General features: G+C 40.2%; 2 protein-coding genes across 3 annotated transcripts in view; one reads left to right on the forward strand and one right to left on the reverse strand.

Annotated features, from left to right (window-relative positions):
- mob3c (MOB kinase activator 3C) overlaps positions 1 to 2,671 on the reverse strand; it is an 18,521-nt gene extending 15,850 nt beyond the window's left edge. The window contains exon 1 of the mRNA XM_054789212.1: positions 2,532 to 2,671. The gene's annotated coding sequence lies outside the window, so the exon portion shown is untranslated. The remainder of the gene's footprint in view (positions 1 to 2,531) is intronic.
- Positions 2,329 to 18,236, forward strand: part of elovl1b (ELOVL fatty acid elongase 1b) — a 26,135-nt gene continuing 10,227 nt past the window's right edge. The window contains exon 1 of one of the 2 annotated variants that reach the window (XM_054789208.1): positions 2,329 to 2,495. The gene's annotated coding sequence lies outside the window, so the exon portion shown is untranslated. The remainder of the gene's footprint in view (positions 2,496 to 18,236) is intronic. The other variant, XM_054789210.1, reaches the window with a different exon arrangement.

The following is an 18,236-nucleotide window of genomic DNA, read 5'->3' on the forward strand; positions in this document are numbered from 1 at the left end:
CCTGTGGGGACAGGACCTCTTCAGGCGAGCGGACTCTGCCCCTGTCAACGACGGCTGCTCTGGTGTCGCCCCCCTCTGGGGACGGAACCTCTTCAGGCGAGCGGACTCTGCCCCTGTCAACGACGGCTGCTCTGGTAACGATAACACCGCCCACCTGTGCGGATCAGATGGGGTCTCACTGTGCACCGCGATGTCTGCAACCGCGGTGTCAATGGACGCTGCTGCAGTCCGTTGAGTGGGGCTGATAAGCTTCACACGCTGACCCCCTGGCAGGATAATCACTGCAGCTCCCAGGTCCACCACACAACTTGCAGCCTTCAGGAAGTCCCGGCCTAATATGCATGAGTCGCACACATCTGCCACCCAGGCCACAAAGGACTTGGAGAGACCCCCTAGGACAAACTTGAACTTCCCTTTTCCTTTCATCTGGGCTGTCTCCCCGGTCACTGTTCTCAGCCTTGTCAAGGTTGGCTCTATAACGGTTCCCACTGGAACGATGTCAGACCTTACTATCGTGGCCGAAGAACCAGTATCCACCAGGGCCGTGCAGGCAACATCTCCAATCTGCACACAGACATGACAGGGGTCTCCCACCTCCGTCCAGCCCACAGCCACAACAGCTGTATCGTCAGTGTGCTGGTCCCTGCACGCAACCCCCGCGTTTGCAGGCGGAAGTTCCCGGTTGACCACTGAAAGGGCCCGTGCCATCCGGGCTACACGGGCCCCTTCCCGTTTCCCCACGCGTCTTTCAACTTGGGGCAGCGGCGCAGCAGGTGACCTGGTTGACCACACCCCCAGCAGGTCATGGGGCGCGTGCGTCGGTCACCCCCTTCCTCACGCTGGGCTGAACGGGCCATTACTGCACAGACCAGTTCCTCCACCCACGGCGGCCTTTTCTCCATCCCTTCTGCCACTATCGCAGCCGAAACAGGGTGGGACGGCGTCTGCAGCGCCCCCTTGGCTGCAATCTCCCTCTCCATGGCGAGCGCAAGGGCCTCATCCAGAGTGGTGGGGTGGGCGAGCTGGACATGCAGGCGCAGCTCGTCTGGTCTCAGTGCTTGGACGAACTGGTCACGAATCAGCTCGCTCTGGATTGAGCCCGGCATCCCTGCATATGCGCGCCGACCCAGGGCCTCGATGTCATGGGCGAGGCAACGAAGCTGCTCACCTGGCTGACGCTCACGGTGCTTGAATTCACAGCGTGTGGTGTCTTTAACATTACACACCCCGAAACGCCTGTGCAGTGCGCCCACTAGCGTGCAATAATTAAGCCTCTCTTCCGGGCCCAGCAGCAGTAAGCAGGACGCAGCGTCATCTGTCAACGATAATGCCAGCAGCACCGCCTTCAACCTCTCAGTCCAGCCTGCTGCATCAGCCACAAGCTCAAACTGTGCCTTATAGGCTTCCCAGCTCCCTTTGCCAGAGAATTTCAGTGCTTTCATAAGGTCCCACATGTGCTGATGGGCGCCGCCATGTTTGTTCCTCTCAGCGTCTTGACGCAGCTCCAACATGGCCGCCGCGCTCTCATTTTGGCGGGAAACGCCGGAGTCATGGAGTCCGTGCTCCGCGAACTTTGTCTCATGCATGCTTATTACACACTCGCCGTCTTCCTCTTTCACCGTCGGTCGAGCGCCGAACTCACCAGGCATTTCAATCACGCACTGGTCAGCTCCCTCCTTCACCTTCGGTCGAGCGCCGAACTCACTGGGCATGCTCCCCCCACAACAGCGGTCGTGCAGCGGGGTTGAAACCGAAACTTCTGACACCAATGTAATGCCCCTGGTTGTGGGGAAGGAGAGACTCACGTCGCCGATGCACTTCAATCGCTTTATTCACAGCGGAGAACTTTCCAACAGTTCACATTCACACCAGGGCTGCTGTAGGCCACAACCCACGCCAACATCCACAACAACTCCAACTTTCCCCCACACTCCTCAACACACCCACCACTCGCTCGTGACGTCGCACCGCCACTTTCCAAGCCCCGCCCCTTAAAGGCCCAGGAACACAAATCACAGATATTACAATATAATAAATGTTGCCGTATTGACTGTGACTTTTTATTTTACATGTGACACTACAAAAATAAAAACGAATGAATATCAGTGGCTTAAGTAGCGTTATAAGGAATATTTACTTTTTTCTTTTTTTTTTTACAGCTGCTTTGGGGAATCTGGTCATTTTTGTTAATAGGGTACAATGCGTGATTTTGAGGGAATTCCTAAAGGATAAAAACTTGCCAACGAAAAAGCCCTGACAGTTGATGAATATGTTGTCAGTTGCTGACGTCCAAACGAGGCGACTAAATACGCCAAGAGGAGTGGACTCGTGACTCCACCTTTCCTGCTACATCAAAGGCTTGGTTGGCTGCTTCTACGCTGCAAGATTTAAGCGGAAATGAGCAACAAGTCAACCTAAAACCCGCGTCTGCTGACCGCATTAAAAGTCGTTGTCTTTTCGACACTTCACACGGGCTCTATTTCAACCCCGAACAAGTAAGTCAAACCTGTGCAAGATAAAGGCTCACTTACCGATTTAATTCCACTGATGTGTTGTTCAGTAGTCGAAACTTGTTTGCCGCTTTAATTTGCTGACGCAGCGGTCAATGTGCTCTAAAGTGAAGTCTAGGCTTTATGATGATGTGCCTTTGTGTGTGAATGTCAGCTTTGAGTGTGTGTATGAGTATGTAAGTGTCGTCATAGGTTTCACTTACAGCTACACACACACACACACACACACACACACACACACGTGCGCGCGCAAAGATATATTATCACTTGTTTGTTGGTACTAGTGTGATGCATCTCAATAGTAACTACTACACTGCCATTGTATACACGTGTTCATCTGTGTGTGTTGATGCAAATAGGTGTTTTTAATTACAGTCTTAGTGTTCTTTTTTCATTAATTCATGTCAGTATTATGATAATACTTGACCAAAATTGTTTCCCAGTTTCCCAATTGCCAGTTTTTATTGGGTCAAATCTTGTAATCTATTTTACTTATTGTTGGTTGTGGTCAATATAATGAATGAATTTATATGGTGATACATGATTTACTAGTGATGTGTTCCAGTAAGCTTTGGTCCAGAGGGGGAACCAAATTGTAATTTTAGTGGCAAGATACAGTGTTGTCTAGTATTCATGCATTTTCTGTGTAATGTAATGTATTGCAGTCTTTATCAACCTTAAGGTAGGAAACCAATATTAGTTCCGGGTTGTTGTTGTTGTTTTTTTTTTTTAACTCAGCAAAAATATAAATGCAACACTTGTTTTAGCTCCCATTTGTCATGAGTTGAACTCAAAGATCAAAAACTTTCTATACCCATAAGGTGCATCTCGCTCAAACATTGTTTCAGTGTTGGCTTGGCCACAGTAAAAGGCCACGCCAAAATGTGGAGTTTTTTACTGTATTGGGTTGGTCCGAAAACCAGTCAGTATCTGCTGTGACCACCATTTGCCTGAAACACCACATACACTGATCCAGAGCATCCCAAACATGCTGAACGGGTGACATGTCGGGTGAGTATGTTTGCCATGCAAGTACTGGAATGTTTTCAGCTTCCAGGAATTATGTACAAATCCTTGCATCCGTGCATTATCATGCTGCAACATGAGGTGATGCTTTTGGATGAATGACACAACAGTGGGCCTCAGGCTGTCATCACAGGAACTCTGTGCATTCAAAGTGCCATCAATACAGTAAAATGCACTTGTGTTGTGGGTGGAGTGGTTCATGGTGGCAGTGGGGTTACGGTATGGGCAGGTGCGTATGTTATGGACAACTAACACGTGCATTTTATTGATGGCATTTTGAAGATGGTGAGCATATTTGGGATGCTCCAGATACCGAGTGGTTTTCGGACCACTTAAAATACCGTTAAACTGCACATTTTGGAGTGGCCTTTTATTGTTGCCAACCTAAGGCACACCTGTGCAATAATCATGCTGCCTCATCAGCATCTTGATATGCGACACCTGTGAGGTAGACAGATTTATGACTCATGAATGATGAATGCCCACTAACAGATTTAGACAGATTTGTGAATGATATTTGAGAGAGAGAGAGGCTTTTTGTGTACATACAAAAAGTTGTAAATCTTTGAGTTCAGCTCAAGCTGTTGCATTGATATTTTTGTTGAGCATAATCGGGAGCAAACTTATTTGACAGATACTGTATGATGTATATGTCAATGTTAAATTTTAGTATGTTTGAAACCAAATTTCAAATGTTCTTTTTCTCAGGAAAAAGTAATTCTACATGTGCAAGTAACAAATTTTGCTGGACGAAAATTGGCGTACAAATTGTCGATAATCGATATTATTGGCAACTGTTTATGAGAGCATTTTTATATATAAGTACATCGTCTCAAAAGCAATAAACTTTAATTTCTCAAGAGTATTTGACACTGTAATTGGAATGTCAAGAGCTTTTACATAAAATTTCAGCGCAATAGCTTTATTAATGTAAGCTATTTTATGACAATCTTATTTTATTACCACTATGAGACAGGATGTGTGCCACTCTTATTTTGAAGGCCGGAAGTGTGATGTGTGTTGAAAATGTGTTTTGACTATAGCTAAGTGAGAGAGCTATCGAGTGCCTCTGGAAGCCGTGGCTGTTGTCCCTATTTCACACACAACTTGAACGAAGTCAGCGGCCAACCTAAAACGCTGGGTTACATTAACAAGCACTAAAGCACAATTCATACAGCCTGAGCCTGCCGCTGTGAATGAGTGGTCCGCTGGGGAAATATATCCACACACTCTTCCCGTGTGAGCTCCCCGCACCATAGAGAGCAGTCCGGGCACAGTGAGGGGGTATTATCGTTGTTGCTACGGAGAAGAATATCCAACATGAAACTAACTTCACCAATGTGCAGAGTGAGCCGTCTTGTCATCCAGCCTGTGCGGTAAAGAGAGAGGATAGTGAGAAAAACAAAACATGCATGCACATGTCAATTTTTCGAGGTTAGCAAAACGACCGACTTCGTGTTTTAAAATCATGCGATTTATCGATTCACGTGACAGGCCTATGTACAAGTATTTTGCAAGTATGCAAGGTCGGCATTCTTGGTATGTGGTGTGTGATGCCACAGCGTGAGTCATGGTGAGCACACTTGAATGACATCACATAACACACACACCATTTTAAGGTACTGTGTGATTCCGTGCTGCAAGAGTGATTCAACACTTAATTGCTTGCAATGGTAAGGCTGTCATTTAGCCTTAACGGTTTCTCTCATACAAAAGATGTTGGGTCATTGTTTTACTCATTAGCAGTACCGGTAACTTAAGCCTTTTAAGCAAAGAGTCTTAAGATCAGGTTTACTTGTGATTACATGTATGCATCACTTCCTCACTTTGTAGCGGCAACTCTTACAGTCTTAATATAAATTCAAGAGAGCAGAAAATCACAAGTACTAACCAGATGCCTGCTTTCGGTGAGAAAACAGATTAAGGAAACTCACTTTTTCCTTTACCTCATGTCCTTACCACACTGTTTTCCCAGACAGTTGGGAAGTAGGGCAAACCCTGCAATTTTTGGATCATAAAATGACTTTTTGAGAGTGAAGTTTTGCATAGTGTGTATTGTGTTGCCAGGGGTTGTTTTTGGTCATGGTAATCTTGTGGTTTAACTGTCAAACCATTGCGCTCAAAGTTAACATTAGCCTTCGTTGTAGCAGTTCTTTTGTTAGCTGAGCAAGGTAATTCAAAGTGGGCAAGTGTATTTACAGCCACAACATTAAAATGGGCGGCTTGGTCTTGTCACAGCACACCTACCATGCTCATGCTGCATCTACAAACGCACGTCACCAAAACAAGCAAAACTCAATGTTTGACAACAAATGGTGCACAACTATACTCTTGACTATTATAAAAAAAAATAATAATTCGACACATTTTTCATGCTTCACCGAAATGTCACGCAAATATAGTAGTACCTTTTGTTAGTGAATAATTATAATTTGATGGCGACGTCAAAGAATGCTTATCTCCACGTTGAGCAAATCAGCTTGACTTTTATCCACTCCTTCCGTACACATGATGCCAACACAGCTCTGCTAGTTGTCCGGAGTTGCGCCTTTAAAAAGCAAGGCGCAGGAACAACAGTTGGAACAGGGGTGCAACCAAGTCTACACCGACCAGCTTTTAAATGGAAGCGAACCTTTAATGTTTGAACTGTTATTTGCATGCTGACAGATGTTTTCAACTTTCTGTTGGACATTGACTGACAAATGACAAACTTTATGAGGTTGAATCTAACCTCTGTCAATACAGCTTTATTTCCTGTCACAGGAAGTCAAGGCAGGAGGAAGTGTGTGTTTATTCAGACCAGTCAAGTCCTTTTCCAAAATGATAGAGATTGGTAATCAATTTAGTTGACCGGGCGCTAAAGGCTAACTGCTTATTGATGTGTTATGGTTTTACAGGTATGGTTTACAATGTGACTAGTTAAATATTAAAGAGCAGTGGTCCTAGAACAGATCAGTGCGGGGAGCCACCAAACCAACAATTATCAGAATACACCTTTCCATGCTACCACAACAACTTGACAACACAAGTACAGATTGTCCAAATTAAACCTATTGGGCAGAGTACAAAACAAATAGTTCCTATTGTTGACAAACTGCATACTTGTTTCACTGTACCAAACACCAACTGTGTAGTTGTAGGTCATTCTGTGCTCGTGCCTCCATAAATGTGATGTGGTTGAACCAGTTCCCATGTAAACAAAGCCTGGGTAAGAAATTGTCTTTTTTTCTTTTTTCTTATTTCTTTTTTTTTTTTTTTTTTTAAATGTCACAATGTCCTCAGGTGACTATACTCATGTGTCTTGGCAAGCATGCCTAGAAAAATGTCTTAAGTGCACTTGTCATTCAAGGCCTCATTTCTGCCGTGTGAGTTGTGATGAGGTCATGTCTTTTTAAAATTACATAAAAGCTTAAAATGAAAAAAATGACACGAGAGCCCAGCCATTCCTGTAATACTGAAAGCAATGCGTAATGCAACTAGCCTACCGGTTTGCTTTTTACCATTGCCCGAGTTTTCTTTTCCAACGTTCATTATTTTACCATCAGGGTTACAATGACTTGTCCTTGCGGCGCTGCCGTCATCTTTTGCACCCTTGATACTTGTACATCATGGGAGCATACCTGTACCCTTTGGCCCCGGTGACCTCATGCTTGGCATGGATTGACTCACTATTGCTGCTTTTAGGTACTATGAGTACTATTTCTCATACCTGGTCAGCAAAGTTAGCCCACTTTGTTGTGCTTTAAGTGGCAGTACGATAGCCTCCTCCTGGCTGTGACGGCCCTCAGTCTCCTCTTGGATAAAATGCATCTCCTTATCAAAAGCCACATGCCGAGAAGAATGGAACCTCCAAAGTCGAACAGTGCCAAACAGTTCATCCAAAATGTTCTGAGAGAGAGTGAAAATCAAACCAAACTAGCACCTAAAGAAATGCCAATTTGTTTTTGCTTCTTCTTTTTGGCTTTCTTGACACACAATACTTATATTTACTAAACGGCACTCAGTATTGTGTCAGTATTGCTCTGTATTTAGTCTTGTCATGCGTCTTCAAAGGGTGAGAAGTTTTCCTTTATTTTCAGTTCTATTATACTAAAATCTAAACTCAAAAGAATCTAAATTTATATAACGTTTAGTGTGTTTTTTGCATTTTCTTAGGACTTTTGACACATTGCAGTACGTATTCATACAGACTAAACGATTACCATTTCAGCTTTTATTTCCAGGTAATTACTAGAGGTGCACCGTTAACAATTTTCTGGCTGATCAACCATCACCTGTCTTATAAAAAGGCTGACCTGCCAATTCCAATTTTTGCTGATATCATTTTTTTATATAACTGAGAGCATACACCTTCAATGTTCCAATCTTATTTTGTTGAAAAACATTGAATATCCACCATTTTACAAACTTGTTTTAAGTGCACATGAGGTAGTTCTGTCAAATATAAATTCAACGTTTTTTTTAAAATTGCTGTCCAAACCACTAATTATATCAGTTCTTTTTTAGTCTTTAAGTTTTTAAAATTTTAAAAACAAAACTTTCCCAACAGGTTTCACCGCAGACCTGATTTGAGCCTTAAAATAAAATGCACAGCGACTGAAAATGGCTGGTCATACAATGCCATGAACTTCATAATTCTCCTCGTAGTAGTGTAAGCTATTTTTTTGACACCCTTATTTTGTTACCACACGTAAACAGGATAGGTCGCGTATCGCTGTTATTTTGAAGGCCGGAAGCGTGTTGTGTGTGTTGAAAAGGTCTCTTGACTTTTGCTAAAGAGAGGAGCTGTGTACATGAATAAATGTGCCTCCTGTAGCCGAACTTCCACGACATCAGCGAGCATTCTGAAATCCTCGGTTATAGCAGCTTTGCTGTTTTCACTGCATAAGAGCCTGGCTCTTTGCTTCGGCTAGCTTTAGCTTGAGGCTCGATTGCTAGCTGTCAGTCGGACAGAGCAAAAGGGGACAGAGGCTGACTTTGAGACTATTGTGGAGGTAGATAAGATCGGTTTCATGTGCAAGGATTGGCCGATACCCGATATCCCAAAATTAGGAAAATAGGTCTATCGGCTTACCATGCTTAGTATTTACATCTGGGTGTGGCACACAACTAGCAGATGCCATTATTTGTAATTGAATACCAAATTTTAGGTGAGCAAAAGTATTTGAAATGATAGACTTTAAAAATACACTGCTTAAAAAAATAAAGGGAATACTAAAATAACACATCCTTGTTCTGAATGAGTGAATTATTATTATTATTATTATTTTTATTATTTTTATTTTTATTAAATACTTTGTTCTTTTACATAGTTGAAAGTGCTGACAACAAAATCACACAAAAATTATTAATGTACATAAAATGTATTATTATTATTATTATTATTATTATTATTATTATTATTATTATTATTGGGGGTGTCTTGCTGTCCACCTGTTGTCTATTCCATTTGCACAACAGCATGTGAAATTGATTGTCAATCGGTGTTGCTTCCTAAGTGGACAGTTTGATTTCACAGACGTGTGATTGACATTGTGATTGATTAAGTGTTCCCTTTTATCTTATTGAGCAGTTTAAGTAAATAAGATGTAATATTTAGTTGCAAATCCTTTTGTTTTCAATATCTGCAGCATGCCTGTGACCCGTTAACATCACTAAACATTTGCATTCTTCTTTTGTGATGCTTTTCCAGGTTTTGACCACAGCCTCTTTCATTGTTTGTTTTGTGGGGTTCCTCCCTTCGGTCTCCTTAGGCATGTAAAATGCACACTCTGTAAGGTTTAAAGGAATAGTTGGGAATTATATTGAAACCTTCACTCCTGTCTTCTGGAGGTTGTTGGTGGTGTCACGAACAGTTGTTTTACGGTCTTTCTTTACAGCTTAGCTCATCTTTCTGTCAATAACTGCTGATGTTTATCTTGGTCTACCTGTTCGACGTCTGTTACTTATTACACGACAGTGGCTTCTTTCTTCTTCAGGAAATTCAAAATGGTTGTATTGGATATGATCCATGTTTATACAATGGTTCTGATTGCTTTTCCATCTTCTTTTAGATTTACTTTTGTTTTTGTTTTTCACCCGATACCACTCTTGTTTTAACCTCTAAATGCAGTCTCCACAGTCACTCCACCCTATACAAGTGAGGGTCCATAAATGCAGTCTCCAGTCAAAACCTATCCTACCCAATCTGAAACTGAGCGTAACTGATGCTATTTATTGATTGAATAATGACTGGAATAGAGCTCGGCCTGTCACAATAACACATTTTGCTGGACAATAACTGTCCTACAAATTATTGCAGATAAACGATATTATTGTCAACATTATTTTGACACAATTTTTTTTTTATTAATGCAATAATATATGGCATAGTAATGCGAGTACGCCATAGCAAAAGCAATAAACTTTAATTTCTCAAGAGTATTTAACATTGCAACTGGAATGTTAAGAGCTTTTAAATAAAATAAACAACATAATAGATTAAACAAAAGGACAAAAAAAACAATGAAAAAAAGGACTATCAATCTCTTACCAAAAATTGCACTTAAAAAAAAAATCACAATCATAACCAAAAACAATAAAAAATTGAAGTTCACATTGTGTGTCAATGCAGACATAACCTCATTTGCATATACACTTCCTTGATTCACTCGCAACATTGTGTGTGGAATACGCTGTTTATGTTAAATGAGGTGTAATGTTTTGTCGGAGTTTGATCAGAGTGCATGTTTTGGATGCAGCAAAATGCGTTTGGTGCACATTGAGGTGTTATGCTTCGGGGATCATGGCAGCTGAAACACAACTTCCACCGTTTTGTATTATTTATTCAATTGTCTGTCACACAATGACACAAACAAGCTGAAATTGACATCAGATTGTGTTTTCTGTACATAACAGGCAAGAACAAGGTATTCGTGTTGCACAAAGACTCACAGCTAGCGAGTGCACACTTGGTAGTGCCCCGCCTCTCCCCACTGGGACAAAGAGACTGGATGACTGACAGGAGCGTTCACTCACTCGGTTCATTCCGCTATAGAACCAACATGCCCGGGTGTTGAGACAGATGTTAAGCACGCATGCGCGTCAAAATTATTGACTATTATTTAACATGCGGTTAATTGATTATGGTGACAGGCCTAAATAGGGCACATCTGGGCAACAAAACACATGTCACTCACATGTTCCAATACTTTTGCTCACCTGAAAAATGGTGAGTTGTGCGTCCCATCCATCAAATAAAAGCTGAAAAGTTAATGTTAAACCTAAATGTTTTTACTCTACAGCAAAAATAAAGGAATTGGCCTGACAGTTGAAGAGCATTTAAATATTCTGCCTCTGACAACACGTCTTTGGCACAGATAGACGAACAAAGATATTTTATTTGTAGTGACTAAACAATCATTTTTGAACTAATGAAGTGAAATTGGATAAATTCCTGCAGCACACCTGATAATCTCTCATGGCAGTGGTTGAAAATGACTGTTAGTGTATCTCATTGGGACTTCAATGGACATTTGGCAGTTTTCGCTGTACTGGGGCGAGTAGAAAAGAAACATTTGTCCAATAATTTTAAGACTGGGAGTAGTATTTTCTTGAGTGACAGGAATTGAGAAAAGTGTATCATCTTTGGAGGAGCACAGCCAAGTAGCAAACATAAGTATAAGGCTGACTTTCTAAGTATTTATTTGCGCTAATTGCAGACAGTGGTTCGCATTCCGACACCCGTTTTACCGTTCCGACAACTTGCACTTCAACTTTGCCCTACAATGCAGTGCTGACATTAGCTCATTGACAGACATTTAACTAATTAACCGCCACCACCACCACCCCCGGCACACAAGTTTCCAGTTTTTTGGTTTTGCGCGATCAGTTTGCGCCATTCCACTGGTCAGGATGCAAATTGACTTTAAATCCATCGCTTGTACTGCGACATGAGCTCATTCATACGGATGCAACGGCGTCTGTGGAAAGTTCCAGAAATGTGAGGCATTGGTGAGCGAGACCTGTGGAAGTGGCGAAGGAGGAGGGAAGGCGTGGCATGTAGAGACGGGTGAAGGTGAAGGGTCGGCTTTGTAGGGGGGTAGGGAGGATGATGATATTCTCAACTCTCAAGCACCCACCCACGGCAGCAGCAGCACCACACACCCCCTCGCCCAAACACAATGAAACAGAGGAGGTGGAAGCATGTCGGAGGTGTAAACATGTCCTCAGGCTAGTCTAGCGACATTCCAGTGCTATGGGGGTCTGTGACAGTACTTGGTTGATTATCTACTGTTCCAGCAATTATTTGTTTTCTTTGTTGTATAACTTCTTTTGTTTTGCATTTGCGCTGTAGTTCCAGCTTTGCCAGAAGAGCGGAACCTACAAGTTGAACGCCCTAAAAAGCCAACTACATTTTTAAGTGTTAAGATGGTCTGTCTCTCTTCCATTGTTAATTGCCTTTTGTTTGCCATTTTTGTAGCAACACATTACTTTCTGCAGTGCACTGATGCTCATGAGGGTATAGTACCACAGTTTGATCCAAACCCTGCCTTTATGCAGACAGCTCGTGAGTACTCCAAAAAAGTTGGAACACCTGTAGGAGTTGGTAGCACCAACTGTCAAGGCTTGATCAACCTCCATTTGTGATTTTTTTTTTTTTTTTTTTTTTAAAGGGGGCCTTTTTGTATACTTTTGAAATATACATAATTTTTTTTCAATTTTGGATAACCTTACCTTTTTTTTTTTTTAACCTCGGGCAGTTCACCACTTACCTTTTGTATCTCTTCACTGGATTTGAAAACTGGAAAAATTGGGGTGTTCTGAAACTTTTGACCGGTAGTGAGGGTGTCACGGTACATGTATTTGAAATTCGATTTTCTCAGTATGGTACAGAGGCATGACAAGTTCTCAAACGGAACACATTGCGTTAGGGACAGGAAGTGTAACTTCCTCACGATATAGTCACACATTTACTCCTTGAACAAATACTGTGCAGCCCAGCCTTTGGCTAGCGGAAACCATTGCTAGTGATAATGCCAGAGCTTGAAAACCCACTTCTGTCATTAAACTCTCCTGTTTGGGAACACCTCAGCTTCCCGGTGAAGTACGTAAACGGACAAAGACAAGGGAATAAGACGAAAGCATTGTTCAGTAGACATACGAAACTGGGCTCCAGATTAGAACTATTCACGCTGCACTTCAGCCAATAAGGAACTTTTTACTAAAAGCAAAATAATTCAGACTGCTCAAACTGTTACTGTTGACAGCAATAACGGTAAGCTTGTAAACTATATCGTTTATTTTTCATCTTATTTATTGAGGAATTACCTGCTTTCAATTTGCAGTCATTTTTAAAAATCATAAAGCTGTTTAAAGAACAGCTAACCACGTTTGTTATGCGATTTGCTCCCTTACTGTACCAAAAATGAACTGAACTGTGAACGAGGTACGTGCCAAACTGTACACCCCTAATACGAACTAACCCTCCTTGTTCCGTCTCCATTACGTGTAATGTTAAAGGGTGCCTCGTTTTACTTTCCTTTACTTGTACAGTTCTTAACTTTTCTCTGGCGCTACTCTATCTCAAATATTAATATGTATTTGTAAAAAAAAAACAAAAAAAACTTGGGTTCGCACATCGGTAAGGGTTTTTCCTTGGTGCACCTGCAGCTCTACGGCAGATCTGAGCATTTATCTGCGATCTTCTCAAACTGCCACATGACCCGAGCAGTCTTGTTTCCTCCCAAGTCAGTCTCTGAGCTACATGGTCACAATACAGCTTGTACAGCCTTTTTCGTTATCTGATCTTTTGTGACAGACATCACATTAATCCATAATGATTTAAAAATTATTGATTTGAAACGACTAGATAATTTAATTATACAGTAGATTAGTGTTAAATGATGTGCAAAATAATCCCTTTTTGGTTTGATCAACTAGTAGATAGCCTTTATTTATTATTTACATTTTTTTTTGCAACGACAAAGCCACACAGCAAGTTTGGAATGACATTGAATGTAACATGGAATGACACCTGCTTGGTACTGTTCATTTGGCCTTGGCTCAGTCTTGATTTGAGTCTTGGCATTCTCTTTGTGCCGTAATACCTTTTTCATCTTTTGCATTCATAGTCAGTCACTCTAGGGCTGGAATAGATGACGGGGGCCCCAAAAAAATTGATGATTAAATGCATCTTACAAGGGTTTGCTGAATTTAACCAATTAAATCCAGACAGTTAGGAAGATGTTTTTTCTGTCTGGCCTGTGGTACATACTAGAAATATTTAGAAGACTATTTTGTAAATTTGGCAGAGTAAAAAAATATCCAGTATTTGCTTGTAGATGCAGTGTTTTTTTTGTTTTGTTTGTTTTGCATTTATTTATTGATTTTATTTTTAATTTGAGGAGGGTTGCAAAAGGTTGAATAATTTCTAGAAATGTTTATTTCTAAGTTTAGTAAAATCATTGTAATTAATGATGGGAATGGAATTTTATAATGTATGTTTTTTTTTTTTTTTTTTTTAACAAATTGTAACACATGCAAACATGATGTGCTTTTTTTTCCCTTAGCAAACATGCATGCAACTAATATTTAAAAATAATATAATACAAAAAAATACTATATAGAAAGTCTAATCTGAAAAGTTGAAAACTTTATTTTAATATATTTAAATTCTTTACACTTTTCATGGGAATTATAATTAATTAATTAATTAATTATTATAATTAATAGGAATGACAATGTAATATATAAACAATAGTTTTGTTATAAGCAGACATGCTGTAATAATTTAAAATAAATTTCTGTCTAAATCATATACGATCCAGGATTCTGCAGTTTTATTTTCCAGCAGCAGTTAGATTTTTGGAGAAATTTGTGGAAAACTCCAGTCAGGAGAGTTGCAAAAGGTTGAATAATTTTTTTGTTTTGGTATTAAAATCATCGTAATTAATAATGGGTATAGGATTTGGTGATGATACGAATAACATAGGCTATATTTTTTTTTCTAACAAATTGTAACAACACAATTAAAACATAGTAATCAACTTTTTTGTTCTATGCAGACATACATGCAACTAATATTTTAAAATATAATAAAAAATACTATATAGTCAATCTAGGATTAAAGAAGTTGCAAGATTGTGATATTTTAATTAATATGAAATGTATTATTTACACTTCATGGGAATTATTAATGATAATTCATAGGATTAACAATAATAGTGTAATATAATAATAAGTAATATATAATAGTGTAATATATGTTCCAATAGTCTGCAATTTTATTTTCTAGCAGCAGTTAATTTTTTGAGAAATTTCTGGATTTTGCAACGCGAATGAGTTACTGATTAAGACATCACATAGGACCAATCACATAAATGAATAGATTTTTCTTTTGACTTGTCTATTACATGCATGCATGTACTGTCGAGTGAGCGAGCGAGTTTTTGACTGGATTATTTTCAGTCTTTCTATTCATTCGTATGAAGAAGGTGCCCCCTTCACTGTCCTTCTGGAACTGAAGAATGGCAGAAGGACCATTGGAAGCAGAACAAGACAATAGGGAGTCTAATAATGATGATAATAATAATTCAAAAAAGCGATTTCTTTAAAAGCAACTATATGGGGGGGTGGAAAATCATCCCAGAAAATCACAATCTCGATTCTAAGCAAGAAAATCAAGAGTCATATTTTTTTTCGCATAACGCTGTAGGTAATCTAATCTGCACTTTTGAAAAAAATAGCTTTTATCTTTTAGTCCTGGATGTCTTCCATGCTTGCTGCACTAAAAGTATTTCACATGGCTCAACAAGAAGCGAGATGTGTGCAGGGAGCCTGTCCTTGACAGCAATGTCCAACTCCTTGCACTGGCATGAGAAATGACGATTAAGGTCATCGGTACTTCAATGCATATGCGGTTGACATTTGATGTTTGTCCTGAACATCCCTGGCAACAATATCTCTCTTTAGATGCGAAGCTTAATTGTGCTGATAATTAGTCGTATGGCAGCATCGCAAAATGCTTAACTCCACACCCTGCATGACATCACTCATGCATTTCTTACATAAGGTCAAAGATAAGTCAATCTAACTTGTGGAGATTCGAAGATGCATTTAGGGACACGCAAAGGTGTATCTGCAATACATCACGTCTCTGGAATGTTACTGACTTCTGCTTCTAGTAGCTTATCAGTGAAAGGGTGGTGCTGCTGGTGGACAAGGACCAAATAGTCATAGTGGCCTCCGCTTAGGCCTGTCCCGATAACAAATTTTGCTGGACGATAATTGTTCTACAAATTACTACCAATAAACGATATTATTGTCAACATTATTTTAAGACCATTTTTGTCATGAATGTAATGTAATGGTAACACAGTATATGACATATTAATGCGAGTATACCGTATGAAAAGCAAAAAATGTTAATTTCTCAAAAGTACTTGACAAAAAACAATGAAAATAAAACAAACGGTCTCTTTTAGCAAAAATTGCACTTAAATAAAAATCACAATATTTCTGATTTTGAATCAGTGTCACTTTCGTTATTGTCTGAACATTGACAAAATACAGAAATAACCCGGAAATACTCCTGAAGTTCACATTGTGTGTCAATGCAGACTAGGCCTGTCATCGGTTAGTCGAATGATACATAAAAACAAAGTCGATAATTTTGCCCGCCTCGATATATTGAAATGTGCATGCGTGTTTGTTTTCCTCCTCTCTCTCTACCAAACAGGCTGGATGACGCCACGCGTACTGTAGGTGTGCCTTGTGTATTACAGAGTTTTCGCTTACTGATGCATTCCCCACTGAATGCAAATATATACTAATCTGGCACAGTGTGGACGCAACTTTTTTTTCAACCCGCCCAAAAAAAATCCCAAAAACGTTCACATGTGGCCAGAGCCTCGGTGAGGCGAGGCGGAGCTGCAAGTGAGCGTACACACAGCATCAGCACTCCATGTCCACTTGCTAACTGTGTGTGTCGTGTGCTGTACAATCAAATACGTTCTTTGTGCCTGTTGGGTTTTCTTCGTGCCTGTTGGGTATAAAATACGATCCAATGTCAATTTGATCCCGTTTGCGCTTTATTTGTGACATGAAAAAATTTGTGACAGACAATTAAATAAATAATAGCAAATGGTGGAGCTTAACGCTGCAGCTGATTCCCGTAGTATAAAACCTCATTGTGAATACGCAATTTACATTTAGTAAAGTGTAACATTTTGTCAGAGTTTGGCCAAAGTACATGTTGGGTCCCCAACCAGGTACTGGGCTGTGGGCACGGCCGAAACGGGCCATGGAAAACTTTCAGAAGCAATGATTTAAAACAACAAAAAAGTTGTAAAAAATTGTTTTGTAAATAACTTTTAATAACTACATTTTAACTAAATCCATAAAAACCAAAGACAGAGGATATTTAGCATTTTTTAAAAAGCAGATTCCTAAAAACAGCACACATACTGTACTTTATAGGGGGTCTTGGGGCTAGCATTTTTTTTTTGTACATCCCCCAAAACAGCAGCCATACAAATGATCTTTGACTAGTATTTTTCAGTAGGTCCTTCAAAAGAGCAGAGTAGAGGATCTTTAGCATTTTTATTTTTAAAGAAGATCCTTAAAAACAGCACACGCATACTTTATATGGGCCCTTGGGCTAGCAGTTTTTTTTTGTGGATTCCCCCAAAACAGCAGACATATACTGTAAGAGATCTTTGACTAGTATTTTTCAGTAGATTCTTAGAAACAACAGAATAGTGGATCTTTAGCATTTTTAAAGTAGATCCTTCCAAAACAGATCTTTGACTAGTATTTTTTAAGTACATCCCTAAAAACAGCACACATAAGAGGCTCTTGGACTAGTGTGGTTTTTTTTAGTTGATCCCAAAACAGCAGACATAGAGAGAATCTTTGACTAGTATTTTTTTCATTAAATCCTTAAAAACAACAATCATAGAGGATCTTTAGCATTTATTTTTAAAGTAGATCCCTAAAAACAGAACACATACTGTAAAGAGGCTCTTGTGTTACCGTTTTGCAATAGGTCTTTAAAAACAGTACATTTGTATGTACTCTACAGTATATGACAGTACTCCTGTCATATAGAGCATCTTTGACTACTGTTTTAGTTGTTTTTGACGGTTTTATGATTGGGAATATTCCTAGTCATGAATTCTTTAATAATACTTTTGTACATAATTGCCATAATTGTCGTTTCCGTTTCCTCTCTAAGGCCTCAATTTGTCAGGTTGCGCATGGAGCAAGGTGTTGGCCTCACAGGGTGAGATGACTATCATTTTTTAAATGGTGCTGTCAGCGTCCGTGCTGCAGGATGGTGATGTAAATTGCTGTCAGGTGTGTTTTGGTATTTGGAGGAGGGGTGCTGGAGTGCTGCCACTCAACCACCTCCAAGATCCTCCTACTTACCCGCACCACCCGCCCGCCTGCAACCCGACGGGGCTTGAGTGACAAGTCAAACCAGCCCAGTCGGTCTGTGCTCCAGTGTGACACTACACAGCGTCTCCAAGCACTCTAAGAATATATATATATATATTCTTTTTTTTTTTAAGTCAAGTTCAACATTCTTTTGCTTGAAAGCATTTTAGCAATGTTTGAAAATACTTGTTTTGCACTCAAAATGACACCCGAAGAACTTTTTCTGAATGAAATTCCTGTGTCTCCTCGTGCATTGTTCCCGAGAGTGGCAATTTAAGTTGA

The sequence above is a fragment of the Dunckerocampus dactyliophorus genome, chromosome 10, assembly GCF_027744805.1.
Source record: "Dunckerocampus dactyliophorus isolate RoL2022-P2 chromosome 10, RoL_Ddac_1.1, whole genome shotgun sequence".
Lineage (NCBI taxonomy): Eukaryota > Metazoa > Chordata > Actinopteri > Syngnathiformes > Syngnathidae > Dunckerocampus > Dunckerocampus dactyliophorus.